The sequence below is a fragment of the Ascidiella aspersa genome, chromosome 3 (assembly GCF_963924565.1).
Source record: "Ascidiella aspersa chromosome 3, kaAscAspe10.2, whole genome shotgun sequence".
Classification (NCBI taxonomy): Eukaryota; Metazoa; Chordata; class Ascidiacea; order Phlebobranchia; family Ascidiidae; genus Ascidiella; species Ascidiella aspersa.
Window position 1 is genome coordinate 11,567,389 of NC_139449.1, and position 14,900 is coordinate 11,582,288.

Below are 14,900 nucleotides of genomic sequence, written 5' to 3' on the forward strand. Positions count from 1 at the left end.
GATGTTGGTCCATCTTTCCCGAACCTATCATGCTCTTCGTTGGTTACCAGTGTTCTGCGAGGTCAACATGGTCGAAGTTGTCAGCAAAACTTGCGCACGTGTGCTGTTGCATAATTTTATTATTTTCATTTTCTATATTAAGTATATGTTTGTTCCAACCTTTTGTATTAAAAAAAATATTATTCAGCTTTTCTTTATTGTTTTGTCTTTATATATGCGCACGTATTTATCTGTTATGTTTCAGTTTTCAAATGTTATTCATGTAATTTCATGGTTCCAAATATACAGCAAAGTTCGTGTATTTCATTCATGTTTCAACTACCAACTTCCAATCAGTTATATCTAGAATTATGTTAAGGTTTACAATTTGAGCGGAATCGAAATAACATAAGAGTAGAAAAAGCAAATGAATAACTTCAGCCTTTGAAAAAGATCTCCCCGTCGGGGAATCGAACCCCGGTCTCCCGCGTGACAGGCGGGGATACTGACCACTATACTAACGAGGAAGACGTGACAGGGTAGCATACCTATATTGGCTGGTGTTATTTCGCGTTTTGAATAATAAAAAAAAAAAAAGCTTCTGAGATTTGGAATGTCACATTTACAAATTAATATATCATATTAACTCTATCCATATTTTTGTTAACAATTGTATGGTTTACTAATCGAACCGTGTTTCCTATACATCTCAGATGATGAAAATATTCAACATTAAACGTAAGACTACTTGCAAACAAATTAAATTGCATTTGAACTTTATTGATTTGTGTGTCTTTCAAAAAGAACAAGAATTGGTGATTTCAAAATAATAGCTAAACACATTTTTGTTGAATACTGTAAAGTTGTAAAACCATCAGTGATAATTGGAAATATTATTTTAATTGGCTCGTCATTATACGTGTATATTTATCAACAAGCTTTAGATATCTCTAGTTTAACTAAGTGAAGATTTATATTCAGTTGAGTACTTATTCAAGGTACTGAAAAACTTATTTTGTATATTTGTCTTTAGTGCATCGTTTGCTTTGATGAGATTGAAACCGAAAAATACTTGATAAACTGATCAAAGAGGTAATACAGATTGTGATTAGTACATCAAAGGGACAGCCGTTCTGCAAGCGGGTGGTCAATGAATTTGAAAAAACAACACTGATAAGGTTAACAGAAAATTTCAGCAGCGCTTCATTAGACAGTTCTCCTTTTTTGTTTGTAATTATCAAAATCAACTTTGCTGCCTATAAAAATATGGAATCAACTACTTGGCTTATACTTCGTTTGACACAATTATAAAAGCGAGTTCAATTTATCGCAAGACGACTTTAGTAATAAAATGTCACCCAATGCTGTTGAGAACTGCAATGCAATCGGACTCCTGAGCATGAGTTTCTGTGAAACGCTTCACGTGTCTCCAAAGATTGAAAGATTTCATACAGCGAAACCAAGACGTAGAATGAAGAGACAATCAACCAACAGTAAACCCACTTGCATTAACAAATCTGCAACGACTAGTACAACAAGGAAACGAGCTCGAAGCGAAGAAAATGAACATGTAAACGATCGTTTGCAATGCCAACCAGAATGCCTTTTCAAAGACTATCGACAGCAAGCGAAACGTTTTAGACACGTGTCAGATATCACTGCTTGCAAAAATCCTTCTTACGCTCACCAAACAACTACAGTGCCAATTGGAAGAAGAATCAATTTCAGTAAAATATCTGATGTTGGTCCATCTTTCCCGAACCTGTCATGCTCTTCGTTGGTTACCAGTGTTCTGCGAGGTCAACATGGTCGGCGTTGTCAGCAAAACTTGCGCACGTGTGCTGTTGCATAAAATGTTGCATCATTTTATTATTTTCATTTTCTATATTAAGTATATGTTTGTTCCAACCTTTTGTATCAAAAAAAATATTATTCAGCTTTTCTTTATTGTTTTGTCTTTATATATGCGCACGTATTTATCTGTTATGTTTCAGTTTTCAAATGTTATTCATGTAATTTCATGGTTCCAAATATACAGCAAAGTTCGTGTATTTCATTCATGTTTCAACTACCAACTTCCAATCAGTTATATCTAGAATTATGTTAAGGTTTACAATTTGAGCGGAATCGAAATAACATAAGAGTAGAAAAAGCAAATGAATAACTTCAGCCTTTGAAAAAGATCTCCCCGTCGGGGAATCGAACCCCGGTCTCCCGCGTGACAGGCGGGGATACTGACCACTATACTAACGAGGAAGACGTGACAGGGTAGCATACCTATATTGGCTGGTGTTATTTCGCGTTTTGAATAATAAAAAAAAAAAAAAGCTTCTGAGATTTGGAATGTCACATTTACAAATTAATATATCATATTAACTCTATCCATATTTTTGTTAACAATTGTATGGTTTACTAATCGAACCGTGTTTCCTATACATCTCAGATGATGAAAATATTCAACATTAAACGTAAGACTACTTGCAAACAAATTAAATTGCATTTGAACTTTATTGATTTGTGTGTCTTTCAAAAAGAACAAGAATTGGTGATTTCAAAATAATAGCTAAACACATTTTTGTTGAATACTGTAAAGTTGTAAAACCATCAGTGATAATTGGAAATATTATTTTAATTGGCTCGTCATTATACGTGTATATTTATCAACAAGCTTTAGATATCTCTAGTTTAACTAAGTGAAGATTTATATTCAGTTGAGTACTTATTCAAGGTACTGAAAAACTTATTTTGTATATTTGTCTTTAGTGCATCGTTTGCTTTGATGAGATTGAAACCGAAAAATACTTGATAAACTGATCAAAGAGGTAATACAGATTGTGATTAGTACATCAAAGGGACAGCCGTTCTGCAAGCGGGTGGGTCAATGAATTTGAAAAAACAACACTGATAAGGTTAACAGAAAATTTCAGCAGCGCTTCATTAGACAGTTCTCCTTTTTTCTTTGTAATTATCAAAATCAGCTTTGCTGCCTATATAAATACGGAATCAACTACTTGGCTTATACTTCGTTTGACACAATTATAAAAGCGAGTTCAATTTATCGCAAGACGACTTTAGTAATAAAATGTCACCCAATGCTGTTGAGAACTGCAATGCAATCGGACTCCTGAGCATGAGTTTCTGTGAAACGCTTCACGTGTCTCCAAAGATTGAACGATTTCATACAGCGAAACCAAGACGTAGAATGAAGAGACAATCAACCAACAGTAAACCCACTTGCATTAACAAATCTGCAACGACTAGTACAACAAGGAAACGAGCTCGAAGCGAAGAAAATGAACATGTAAACGATCGTTTGCAATGCCAACCAGAATGCCTTTTCAAAGACTATCGACAGCAAGCGAAACGTTTTAGACACGTGTCAGATATCACTGCTTGCAAAAATCCTTCTTACGCTCACCAAACAACTACAGTGCCAATTGGAAGAAGAATCAATTTCAGTAAAATATCTGATGTTGGTCCATCTTTCCCGAACCTGTCATGCTCTTCGTTGGTTACCAGTGTTCTGCGAGGTCAACATGGTCGAAGTTGTCAGCAAAACTTGCGCACGTGTGCTGTTGCATAAAATGTTGCATAATTTTATTATTTTCATTTTCTATATTAAGTATATGTTTGTTCCAACCTTTTGTATTAAAAAAAATATTATTCAGCTTTTCTTTATTGTTTTGTCTTTATATATGCGCACGTATTTATCTGTTATGTTTCAGTTTTCAAATGTTATTCATGTAATTTCATGGTTCCAAATATACAGCAAAGTTCGTGTATTTCATTCATGTTTCAACTACCAACTTCCAATCAGTTATATCTAGAATTATGTTAAGGTTTACAATTTGAGCGGAATCGAAATAACATAAGAGTAGAAAAAGCAAATGAATAACTTCAGCCTTTGAAAAAGATCTCCCCGTCGGGGAATCGAACCCCGGTCTCCCGCGTGACAGGCGGGGATACTGACCACTATACTAACGAGGAAGACGTGACAGGGTAGCATACCTATATTGGCTGCTGTTATTTCGCGTTTTGAATAATAAAAAAAAAAAAAAGCTTCTGAGATTTGGAATGTCACATTTACAAATTAATATATCATATTAACTCTATCCATATTTTTGTTAACAATTGTATGGTTTACTAATCGAACCGTGTTTCCTATACATCTCAGATGATGAAAATATTCAACATTAAACGTAAGACTACTTGCAAACAAATTAAATTGCATTTGAACTTTATTGATTTGTGTGTCTTTCAAAAAGAACAAGAATTGGTGATTTCAAAATAATAGCTAAACACATTTTTGTTGAATACTGTAAAGTTGTAAAACCATCAGTGATAATTGGAAATATTATTTTAATTGGCTCGTCATTATACGTGTATATTTATCAACAAGCTTTAGATATCTCTAGTTTAACTAAGTGAAGATTTATATTCAGTTGAGTACTTATTCAAGGTACTGAAAAACTTATTTTGTATATTTGTCTTTAGTGCATCGTTTGCTTTGATGAGATTGAAACCGAAAAATACTTGATAAACTGATCAAAGAGGTAATACAGATTGTGATTAGTACATCAAAGGGACAGCCGTTCTGCAAGCGGGTGGTCAATGAATTTGAAAAAACAACACTGATAAGGTTAACAGAAAATTTCAGCAGCGCTTCATTAGACAGTTCTCCTTTTTTGTTTGTAATTATCAAAATCAACTTTGCTGCCTATAAAAATATGGAATCAACTACTTGGCTTATACTTCGTTTGACACAATTATAAAAGCGAGTTCAATTTATCGCAAGACGACTTTAGTAATAAAATGTCACCCAATGCTGTTGAGAACTGCAATGCAATCGGACTCCTGAGCATGAGTTTCTGTGAAACGCTTCACGTGTCTCCAAAGATTGAAAGATTTCATACAGCGAAACCAAGACGTAGAATGAAGAGACAATCAACCAACAGTAAACCCACTTGCATTAACAAATCTGCAACGACTAGTACAACAAGGAAACGAGCTCGAAGCGAAGAAAATGAACATGTAAACGATCGTTTGCAATGCCAACCAGAATGCCTTTTCAAAGACTATCGACAGCAAGCGAAACGTTTTAGACACGTGTCAGATATCACTGCTTGCAAAAATCCTTCTTACGCTCACCAAACAACTACAGTGCCAATTGGAAGAAGAATCAATTTCAGTAAAATATCTGATGTTGGTCCATCTTTCCCGAACCTGTCATGCTCTTCGTTGGTTACCAGTGTTCTGCGAGGTCAACATGGTCGGCGTTGTCAGCAAAACTTGCGCACGTGTGCTGTTGCATAAAATGTTGCATCATTTTATTATTTTCATTTTCTATATTAAGTATATGTTTGTTCCAACCTTTTGTATTAAAAAAAATGTTATTCAGCTTTTCTTTATTGTTTTGTCTTTATATATGCGCACGTATTTATCTGTTATGTTTCAGTTTTCAAATGTTATTCATGTAATTTCATGGTTCCAAATATACAGCAAAGTTCGTGTATTTCATTCATGTTTCAACTACCAACTTCCAATCAGTTATATCTAGAATTATGTTAAGGTTTACAATTTGAGCGGAATCGAAATAACATAAGAGTAGAAAAAGCAAATGAATAACTTCAGCCTTTGAAAAAGATCTCCCCGTCGGGGAATCGAACCCCGGTCTCCCGCGTGACAGGCGGGGATACTGACCACTATACTAACGAGGAAGACGTGACAGGGTAGCATACCTATATTGGCTGGTGTTATTTCGCGTTTTGAATAATAAGAAAGAAAAAAAAAGCTTCTGAATTTGGAATGTCACATTTACAAATTAATATATCATATCAACTCTATCCATATTTTTGTTAACAATTGTATGGTTTACTAATCGAACCGTGTTTCCTATACATCTCAGATGATAGAAATATTCAACATTAAACGTAAGACCACTTGCAAACAAATTAAATTGCATTTGAACGTTATTGATTTGTGTGTCTTTCAAAAAGAACAAGAATTGGTGATTTCAAAATAATAGCTAAACACATTTTTGTTGAATACTGTAAAGTTGTAAAACCATCAGTGATAATTGGAAATATTATTTTAATTGGCTCGTCATTATACGTGTATATTTATCAACAAGCTTTAGATATCTCTAGTTTAACTAAGTGAAGATTTATATTCAGTTGAGTACTTATTCAAGGTACTGAAAAACTTATTTTGTATATTTGTCTTTAGTGCATCGTTTGCTTTGATGAGATTGAAACCGAAAAATACTTGATAAACTGATTAAAGAGGTAATACAGATTGTGATTAGTACATCAAAGGGACAGCCGTTCTGCAAGCGGGTGGGTCAATGAATTTGAAAAAACAACACTGATAAGGTTAACAGAAAATTTCAGCATTGCTTCATTAGACAGTTCTCCTTTTTTCTTTGTAATTATCAAAATCAGCTTTGCTGCCTATATAAATACGGAATCAACTACTTGGCTTATACTTCGTTTGACACAATTATAAAAGCGAGTTCAATTTATCGCAAGACGACTTTAGTAATAAAATGTCACCCAATGCTGTTGAGAACTGCAATGCAATCGGACTCCTGAGCATGAGTTTCTGTGAAACGCTTCACGTGTCTCCAAAGATTGAAATATTTCATACAGCGAAACCAAGACGTAGAATGAAGAGACAATCAACCAACAGTAAACCCACTTGCATTAACAAATCTGCAACGACTAGTACAACAAGGAAACGAGCTCGAAGCGAAGAAAATGAACATGTAAACGATCGTTTGCAATGCCAACCAGAATGCCTTTTCAAAGACTATCGACAGCAAGCGAAACGTTTTAGACACGTGTCAGATATCACTGCTTGCAAAAATTCTTCTTACGCTCACCAAACAACTACAGTGCCAATTGGAAGAAGAATCAATTTCAGTAAAATATCTGATGTTGGTCCATCTTTCCCGAACCTGTCATGCTCTTCGTTGGTTACCAGTGTTCTGCGAGGTCAACATGGTCGGCGTTGTCAGCAAAACTTGCGCACGTGTGCTGTTGCATAAAATGTTGCATCATTTTATTATTTTCATTTTCTATATTAAGTATATGTTTGTTCCAACCTTTTGTATTAAAAAAATATTATTCAGCTTTTCTTTATTGTTTTGTCTTTATATATGCGCACGTATTTATCTGTTATGTTTCAGTTTTCAAATGTTATTCATGTAATTTCATGGTTCCAAATATACAGCAAAGTTCGTGTATTTCATTCATGTTTCAACTACCAACTTCCAATCAGTTATATCTAGAATTATGTTAAGGTTTACAATTTGAGCGGAATCGAAATAACATAAGAGTAGAAAAAGCAAATGAATAACTTCAGCCTTTGAAAAAGATCTCCCCGTCGGGGAATCGAACCCCGGTCTCCCGCGTGACAGGCGGGGATACTGACCACTATACTAACGAGGAAGACGTGACAGGGTAGCATACCTATATTGGCTGGTGTTATTTCGCGTTTTGAATAATAAAAAAAAAAAAAAGCTTCTGAGATTTGGAATGTCACATTTACAAATTAATATATCATATTAACTCTATCCATATTTTTGTTAACAATTGTATGGTTTACTAATCGAACCGTGTTTCCTATACATCTCAGATGATGAAAATATTCAACATTAAACGTAAGACTACTTGCAAACAAATTAAATTGCATTTGAACTTTATTGATTTGTGTGTCTTTCAAAAAGAACAAGAATTGGTGATTTCAAAATAATAGCTAAACACATTTTTGTTGAATACTGTAAAGTTGTAAAACCATCAGTGATAATTGGAAATATTATTTTAATTGGCTCGTCATTATACGTGTATATTTATCAACAAGCTTTAGATATCTCTAGTTTAACTAAGTGAAGATTTATATTCAGTTGAGTACTTATTCAAGGTACTGAAAAACTTATTTTGTATATTTGTCTTTAGTGCATCGTTTGGTTTGATGAGATTGAAACCGAAAAATACTTGATAAACTGATCAAAGAGGTAATACAGATTGTGATTAGTACATCAAAGGGACAGCCGTTCTGCAAGCGGGTGGGTCAATGAATTTGAAAAAACAACACTGATAAGGTTAACAGAAAATTTCAGCAGCGCTTCATTAGACAGTTCTCCTTTTTTCTTTGTAATTATCAAAATCAGCTTTGCTGCCTATATAAATACGGAATCAACTACTTGGCTTATACTTCGTTTGACACAATTATAAAAGCGAGTTCAATTTATCGCAAGACGACTTTAGTAATAAAATGTCACCCAATGCTGTTGAGAACTGCAATGCAATCGGACTCCTGAGCATGAGTTTCTGTGAAACGCTTCACGTGTCTCCAAAGATTGAACGATTTCATACAGCGAAACCAAGACGTAGAATGAAGAGACAATCAACCAACAGTAAACCCACTTGCATTAACAAATCTGCAACGACTAGTACAACAAGGAAACGAGCTCGAAGCGAAGAAAATGAACATGTAAACGATCGTTTGCAATGCCAACCAGAATGCCTTTTCAAAGACTATCGACAGCAAGCGAAACGTTTTAGACACGTGTCAGATATCACTGCTTGCAAAAATCCTTCTTACGCTCACCAAACAACTACAGTGCCAATTGGAAGAAGAATCAATTTCAGTAAAATATCTGATGTTGGTCCATCTTTCCCGAACCTGTCATGCTCTTCGTTGGTTACCAGTGTTCTGCGAGGTCAACATGGTCGAAGTTGTCAGCAAAACTTGCGAACGTGTGCTGTTGCATAAAATGTTGCATAATTTTATTATTTTCATTTTCTATATTAAGTATATGTTTGTTCCAACCTTTTGTATTAAAAAAAATATTATTCAGCTTTTCTTTATTGTTTTGTCTTTATATATGCGCACGTATTTATCTGTTATGTTTCAGTTTTCAAATGTTATTCATGTAATTTCATGGTTCCAAATATACAGCAAAGTTCGTGTATTTCATTCATGTTTCAACTACCAACTTCCAATCAGTTATATCTAGAATTATGTTAAGGTTTACAATTTGAGCGGAATCGAAATAACATAAGAGTAGAAAAAGCAAATGAATAACTTCAGCCTTTGAAAAAAAATCTCCCCGTCGGGGAATCGAACCCCGGTCTCCCGCGTGACAGGCGGGGATACTGACCACTATACTAACGAGGAAGACGTGACAGGGTAGCATACCTATATTGGCTGGTGTTATTTCGCGTTTTGAATAATAAAAAAAAAAAAAAGCTTCTGAGATTTGGAATGTCACATTTACAAATTAATATATCATATTAACTCTATCCATATTTTTGTTAACAATTGTATGGTTTACTAATCGAACCGTGTTTCCTATACATCTCAGATGATGAAAATATTCAACATTAAACGTAAGACTACTTGCAAACAAATTAAATTGCATTTGAACTTTATTGATTTGTGTGTCTTTCAAAAAGAACAAGAATTGGTGATTTCAAAATAATAGCTAAACACATTTTTGTTGAATACTGTAAAGTTGTAAAACCATCAGTGATAATTGGAAATATTATTTTAATTGGCTCGTCATTATACGTGTATATTTATCAACAAGCTTTAGATATCTCTAGTTTAACTAAGTGAAGATTTATATTCAGTTGAGTACTTATTCAAGGTACTGAAAAACTTATTTTGTATATTTGTCTTTAGTGCATCGTTTGCTTTGATGAGATTGAAACCGAAAAATACTTGATAAACTGATCAAAGAGGTAATACAGATTGTGATTAGTACATCAAAGGGACAGCCGTTCTGCAAGCGGGTGGTCAATGAATTTGAAAAAACAACACTGATAAGGTTAACAGAAAATTTCAGCAGCGCTTCATTAGACAGTTCTCCTTTTTTGTTTGTAATTATCAAAATCAACTTTGCTGCCTATAAAAATATGGAATCAACTACTTGGCTTATACTTCGTTTGACACAATTATAAAAGCGAGTTCAATTTATCGCAAGACGACTTTAGTAATAAAATGTCACCCAATGCTGTTGAGAACTGCAATGCAATCGGACTCCTGAGCATGAGTTTCTGTGAAACGCTTCACGTGTCTCCAAAGATTGAAAGATTTCATACAGCGAAACCAAGACGTAGAATGAAGAGACAATCAACCAACAGTAAACCCACTTGCATTAACAAATCTGCAACGACTAGTACAACAAGGAAACGAGCTCGAAGCGAAGAAAATGAACATGTAAACGATCGTTTGCAATGCCAACCAGAATGCCTTTTCAAAGACTATCGACAGCAAGCGAAACGTTTTAGACACGTGTCAGATATCACTGCTTGCAAAAATCCTTCTTACGCTCACCAAACAACTACAGTGCCAATTGGAAGAAGAATCAATTTCAGTAAAATATCTGATGTTGGTCCATCTTTCCCGAACCTGTCATGCTCTTCGTTGGTTACCAGTGTTCTGCGAGGTCAACATGGTCGGCGTTGTCAGCAAAACTTGCGCACGTGTGCTGTTGCATAAAATGTTGCATCATTTTATTATTTTCATTTTCTATATTAAGTATATGTTTGTTCCAACCTTTTGTATTAAAAAAAATGTTATTCAACTTTTCTTTATTGTTTTGTCTTTATATATGCGCACGTATTTATCTGTTATGTTTCAGTTTTCAAATGTTATTCATGTAATTTCATGGTTCCAAATATACAGCAAAGTTCGTGTATTTCATTCATGTTTCAACTACCAACTTCCAATCAGTTATATCTAGAATTATGTTAAGGTTTACAATTTGAGCGGAATCGAAATAACATAAGAGTAGAAAAAGCAAATGAATAACTTCAGCCTTTGAAAAAGATCTCCCCGTCGGGGAATCGAACCCCGGTCTCCCGCGTGACAGGCGGGGATACTGACCACTATACTAACGAGGAAGACGTGACAGGGTAGCATACCTATATTGGCTGGTGTTATTTCGCGTTTTGAATAATAAGAAAGAAAAAAAAAGCTTCTGAATTTGGAATGTCACATTTACAAATTAATATATCATAACAACTCTATCCATATTTTTGTTAACAATTGTATGGTTTACTAATCGAACCGTGTTTCCTATACATCTCAGATGATAGAAATATTCAACATTAAACGTAAGACCACTTGCAAACAAATTAAATTGCATTTGAACTTTATTGATTTGTGTGTCTTTCAAAAAGAACAAGAATTTGTGATTTCAAAATAATAGCTAAACACATTTTTGTTGAATACTGTAAAGTTGTAAAACCATCAGTAATAATTGGAAATATTATTTTAATTGGCTGGTTATTATACGTGTATATTTATCAACAAGCTTTAGATATCTCTAGTTTAATTAAGTGAAGATTTATATTCAGTTGAGTACTTATTCAAGGTACTGAAAAACTTATTTTGTATATTTGTCTTTAGTGCATCGTTTGCTTTGATGAGATTGAAACCGAAAAATACTTGATAAACTGATTAAAGAGGTAATACAGATTGTGATTAGTACATCAAAGGGACAGCCGTTCTGCAAGCGGGTGGTCAATGAATTTGAAAAAACAACACTGATAAGGTTAACAGAAAATTTCAGCAGCGCTTCATTAGACAGTTCTCCTTTTTTCTTTGTAATTATCAAAATCAGCTTTGCTGCCTATATAAATACGGAATCAACTACTTGGCTTATACTTCGTTTGACACAATTATAAAAGCGAGTTCAATTTATCGCAAGACGACTTTAGTAATAAAATGTCACCCAATGCTGTTGAGAACTGCAATGCAATCGGACTCCTGAGCATGAGTTTCTGTGAAACGCTTCACGTGTCTCCAAAGATTGAAATATTTCATACAGCGAAACCAAGACGTAGAATGAAGAGACAATCAACCAACAGTAAACCCACTTGCATTAACAAATCTGCAACGACTAGTACAACAAGGAAACGAGCTCGAAGCGAAGAAAATGAACATGTAAACGATCGTTTGCAATGCCAACCAGAATGCCTTTTCAAAGACTATCGACAGCAAGCGAAACGTTTTAGACACGTGTCAGATATCACTGCTTGCAAAAATTCTTCTTACGCTCACCAAACAACTACAGTGCCAATTGGAAGAAGAATCAATTTCAGTAAAATATCTGATGTTGGTCCATCTTTCCCGAACCTGTCATGCTCTTCGTTGGTTACCAGTGTTCTGCGAGGTCAACATGGTCGGCGTTGTCAGCAAAACTTGCGCACGTGTGCTGTTGCATAAAATGTTGCATCATTTTATTATTTTCATTTTCTATATTAAGCATATGTTTGTTCCAACCTTTTGTATTAAAAAAAATATTATTCAGCTTTTCTTTATTGTTTTGTCTTTATATATGCGCACGTATTTATCTGTTATGTTTCAGTTTTCAAATGTTATTCATGTAATTTCATGGTTCCAAATATACAGCAAAGTTCGTGTATTTCATTCATGTTTCAACTACCAACTTCCAATCAGTTATATCTAGAATTATGTTAAGGTTTACAATTTGAGCGGAATCGAAATAACATAAGAGTAGAAAAAGCAAATGAATAACTTCAGCCTTTGAAAAAGATCTCCCCGTCGGGGAATCGAACCCCGGTCTCCCGCGTGACAGGCGGGGATACTGACCACTATACTAACGAGGAAGACGTGACAGGGTAGCATACCTATATTGGCTGGTGTTATTTCGCGTTTTGAATAATAAAAAAGAAAAAAAAAGCTTCTGAGATTTGGAATGTCACATTTACAAATTAATATATCATATCAACTCTATCCATATTTTTGTTAACAATTGTATGGTTTACTAATCGAACCGTGTTTCCTATACATCTCAGATGATAGAAATATTCAACATTAAACGTAAGACCACTTGCAAACAAATTAAATTGCATTTGAACTTTATTGATTTGTGTGTCTTTCAAAAAGAACAAGAATTGGTGATTTCAAAATAATAGCTAAACACATTTTTGTTGAATACTGTAAAGTTGTAAAACCATCAGTGATAATTGGAAATATTATTTTAATTGGCTCGTCATTATACGTGTATATTTATCAACAAGCTTTAGATATCTCTAGTTTAACTAAGTGAAGATTTATATTCAGTTGAGTACTTATTCAAGGTACTGAAAAACTTATTTTGTATATTTGTCTTTAGTGCATCGTTTGCTTTGATGAGATTGAAACCGAAAAATACTTGATAAACTGATTAAAGAGGTAATACAGATTGTGATTAGTACATCAAAGGGACAGCCGTTCTGCAAGCGGGTGGTCAATGAATTTGAAAAAACAACACTGATAAGGTTAACAGAAAATTTCAGCAGCGCTTCATTAGACAGTTCTCCTTTTTTCTTTGTAATTATCAAAATCAGCTTTGCTGCCTATATAAATACGGAATCAACTACTTGGCTTATACTTCGTTTGACACAATTATAAAAGCGAGTTCAATTTATCGCAAGACGACTTTAGTAATAAAATGTCACCCAATGCTGTTGAGAACTGCAATGCAATCGGACTCCTGAGCATGAGTTTCTGTGAAACGCTTCACGTGTCTCCAAAGATTGAACGATTTCATACAGCGAAACCAAGACGTAGAATGAAGAGACAATCAACCAACAGTAAACCCACTTGCATTAACAAATCTGCAACGACTAGTACAACAAGGAAACGAGCTCGAAGCGAAGAAAATGAACATGTAAACGATCGTTTGCAATGCCAACCAGAATGCCTTTTCAAAGACTATCGACAGCAAGCGAAACGTTTTAGACACGTGTCAGATATCACTGCTTGCAAAAATCCTTCTTACGCTCACCAAACAACTACAGTGCCAATTGGAAGAAGAATCAATTTCAGTAAAATATCTGATGTTGGTCCATCTTTCCCGAACCTGTCATGCTCTTCGTTGGTTACCAGTGTTCTGCGAGGTCAACATGGTCGGCGTTGTCAGCAAAACTTGCGCACGTGTGCTGTTGCATAAAATGTTGCATCATTTTATTATTTTCATTTTCTATATTAAGTATATGTTTGTTCCAACCTTTTGTATTAAAAAAAATATTATTCAGCTTTTCTTTATTGTTTTGTCTTTATATATGCGCACGTATTTATCTGTTATGTTTCAGTTTTCAAATGTTATTCATGTAATTTCATGGTTCCAAATATACAGCAAAGTTCGTGTATTTCATTCATGTTTCAACTACCAACTTCCAATCAGTTATATCTAGAATTATGTTAAGGTTTACAATTTGAGCGGAATCGAAATAACATAAGAGTAGAAAAAGCAAATGAATAACTTCAGCCTTTGAAAAAGATCTCCCCGTCGGGGAATCGTTTCCCGGTGTCCCGCGTGACAGGCGGGGATACTGACCACTATACTAACGAGGAAGACGTTACAGGGTAGCATACCTATATTGGCTGGTGTTATTTCGCGTTTTGAATAATAAGAAAGAAAAAAAAAGCTTCTGAGATTTGGAATGTCACATTTACAAATTAATATATCATATCAACTCTATCCATATTTTTGTTAACAATTGTATGGTTTACTAATCGAACCGTGTTTCCTATACATCTCAGATGATAGAAATATTCAACATTAAACGTAAGACCACTTGCAAACAAATTAAATTGCATTTGAACTTTATTGATTTGTGTGTCTTTCAAAAAGAACAAGAATTTGTGATTTCAAAATAATAGCTAAACACATTTTTGTTGATACTGTAAAGTTTTAAAACCATCAGTGATAATTGGAAATATTATTTTAATTGGCTGGTCATTATACGTGTATATTTATCAACAAGCTTTAGATATCTCTAGTTTAACTAAGTGAAGATTTATATTCAGTTGAGTACTTATTCAAGGTACTGAAAAACTTATTTTGTATATTTGTCTTTAGTGCATCGTTTGCTTTGATGAGATTGAAACCGAAAAATACT

At 34.3% G+C, this 14,900-nt stretch overlaps 8 non-coding genes across 8 annotated transcripts; all 8 read right to left on the minus strand.

The window, feature by feature from the left end:
• Positions 1-434: 434 nt before the first annotated feature.
• On the minus strand, positions 435-506 carry Trnad-guc (transfer RNA aspartic acid (anticodon GUC)). Its single transcript has one exon. It is a non-coding gene; the product is annotated as a tRNA-Asp (tRNA).
• Positions 507-2,163: 1,657 nt separating this feature from the next.
• Positions 2,164-2,235, minus strand: Trnad-guc (transfer RNA aspartic acid (anticodon GUC)). The gene has a single exon. It is a non-coding gene; the product is annotated as a tRNA-Asp (tRNA).
• A 1,659-nt stretch (positions 2,236-3,894) lies between these two features.
• On the minus strand, positions 3,895-3,966 carry Trnad-guc (transfer RNA aspartic acid (anticodon GUC)). The gene has a single exon. It is a non-coding gene; the product is annotated as a tRNA-Asp (tRNA).
• Positions 3,967-5,624: 1,658 nt separating this feature from the next.
• Trnad-guc (transfer RNA aspartic acid (anticodon GUC)) lies at positions 5,625-5,696 on the minus strand. The gene has a single exon. It is a non-coding gene; the product is annotated as a tRNA-Asp (tRNA).
• A 1,659-nt stretch (positions 5,697-7,355) lies between these two features.
• On the minus strand, positions 7,356-7,427 carry Trnad-guc (transfer RNA aspartic acid (anticodon GUC)). Its single transcript has one exon. It is a non-coding gene; the product is annotated as a tRNA-Asp (tRNA).
• Positions 7,428-9,087: 1,660 nt separating this feature from the next.
• Positions 9,088-9,159, minus strand: Trnad-guc (transfer RNA aspartic acid (anticodon GUC)). Its single transcript has one exon. It is a non-coding gene; the product is annotated as a tRNA-Asp (tRNA).
• Positions 9,160-10,817: 1,658 nt separating this feature from the next.
• On the minus strand, positions 10,818-10,889 carry Trnad-guc (transfer RNA aspartic acid (anticodon GUC)). Its single transcript has one exon. It is a non-coding gene; the product is annotated as a tRNA-Asp (tRNA).
• A 1,659-nt stretch (positions 10,890-12,548) lies between these two features.
• Trnad-guc (transfer RNA aspartic acid (anticodon GUC)) lies at positions 12,549-12,620 on the minus strand. Its single transcript has one exon. It is a non-coding gene; the product is annotated as a tRNA-Asp (tRNA).
• Positions 12,621-14,900: the final 2,280 nt, after the last annotated feature.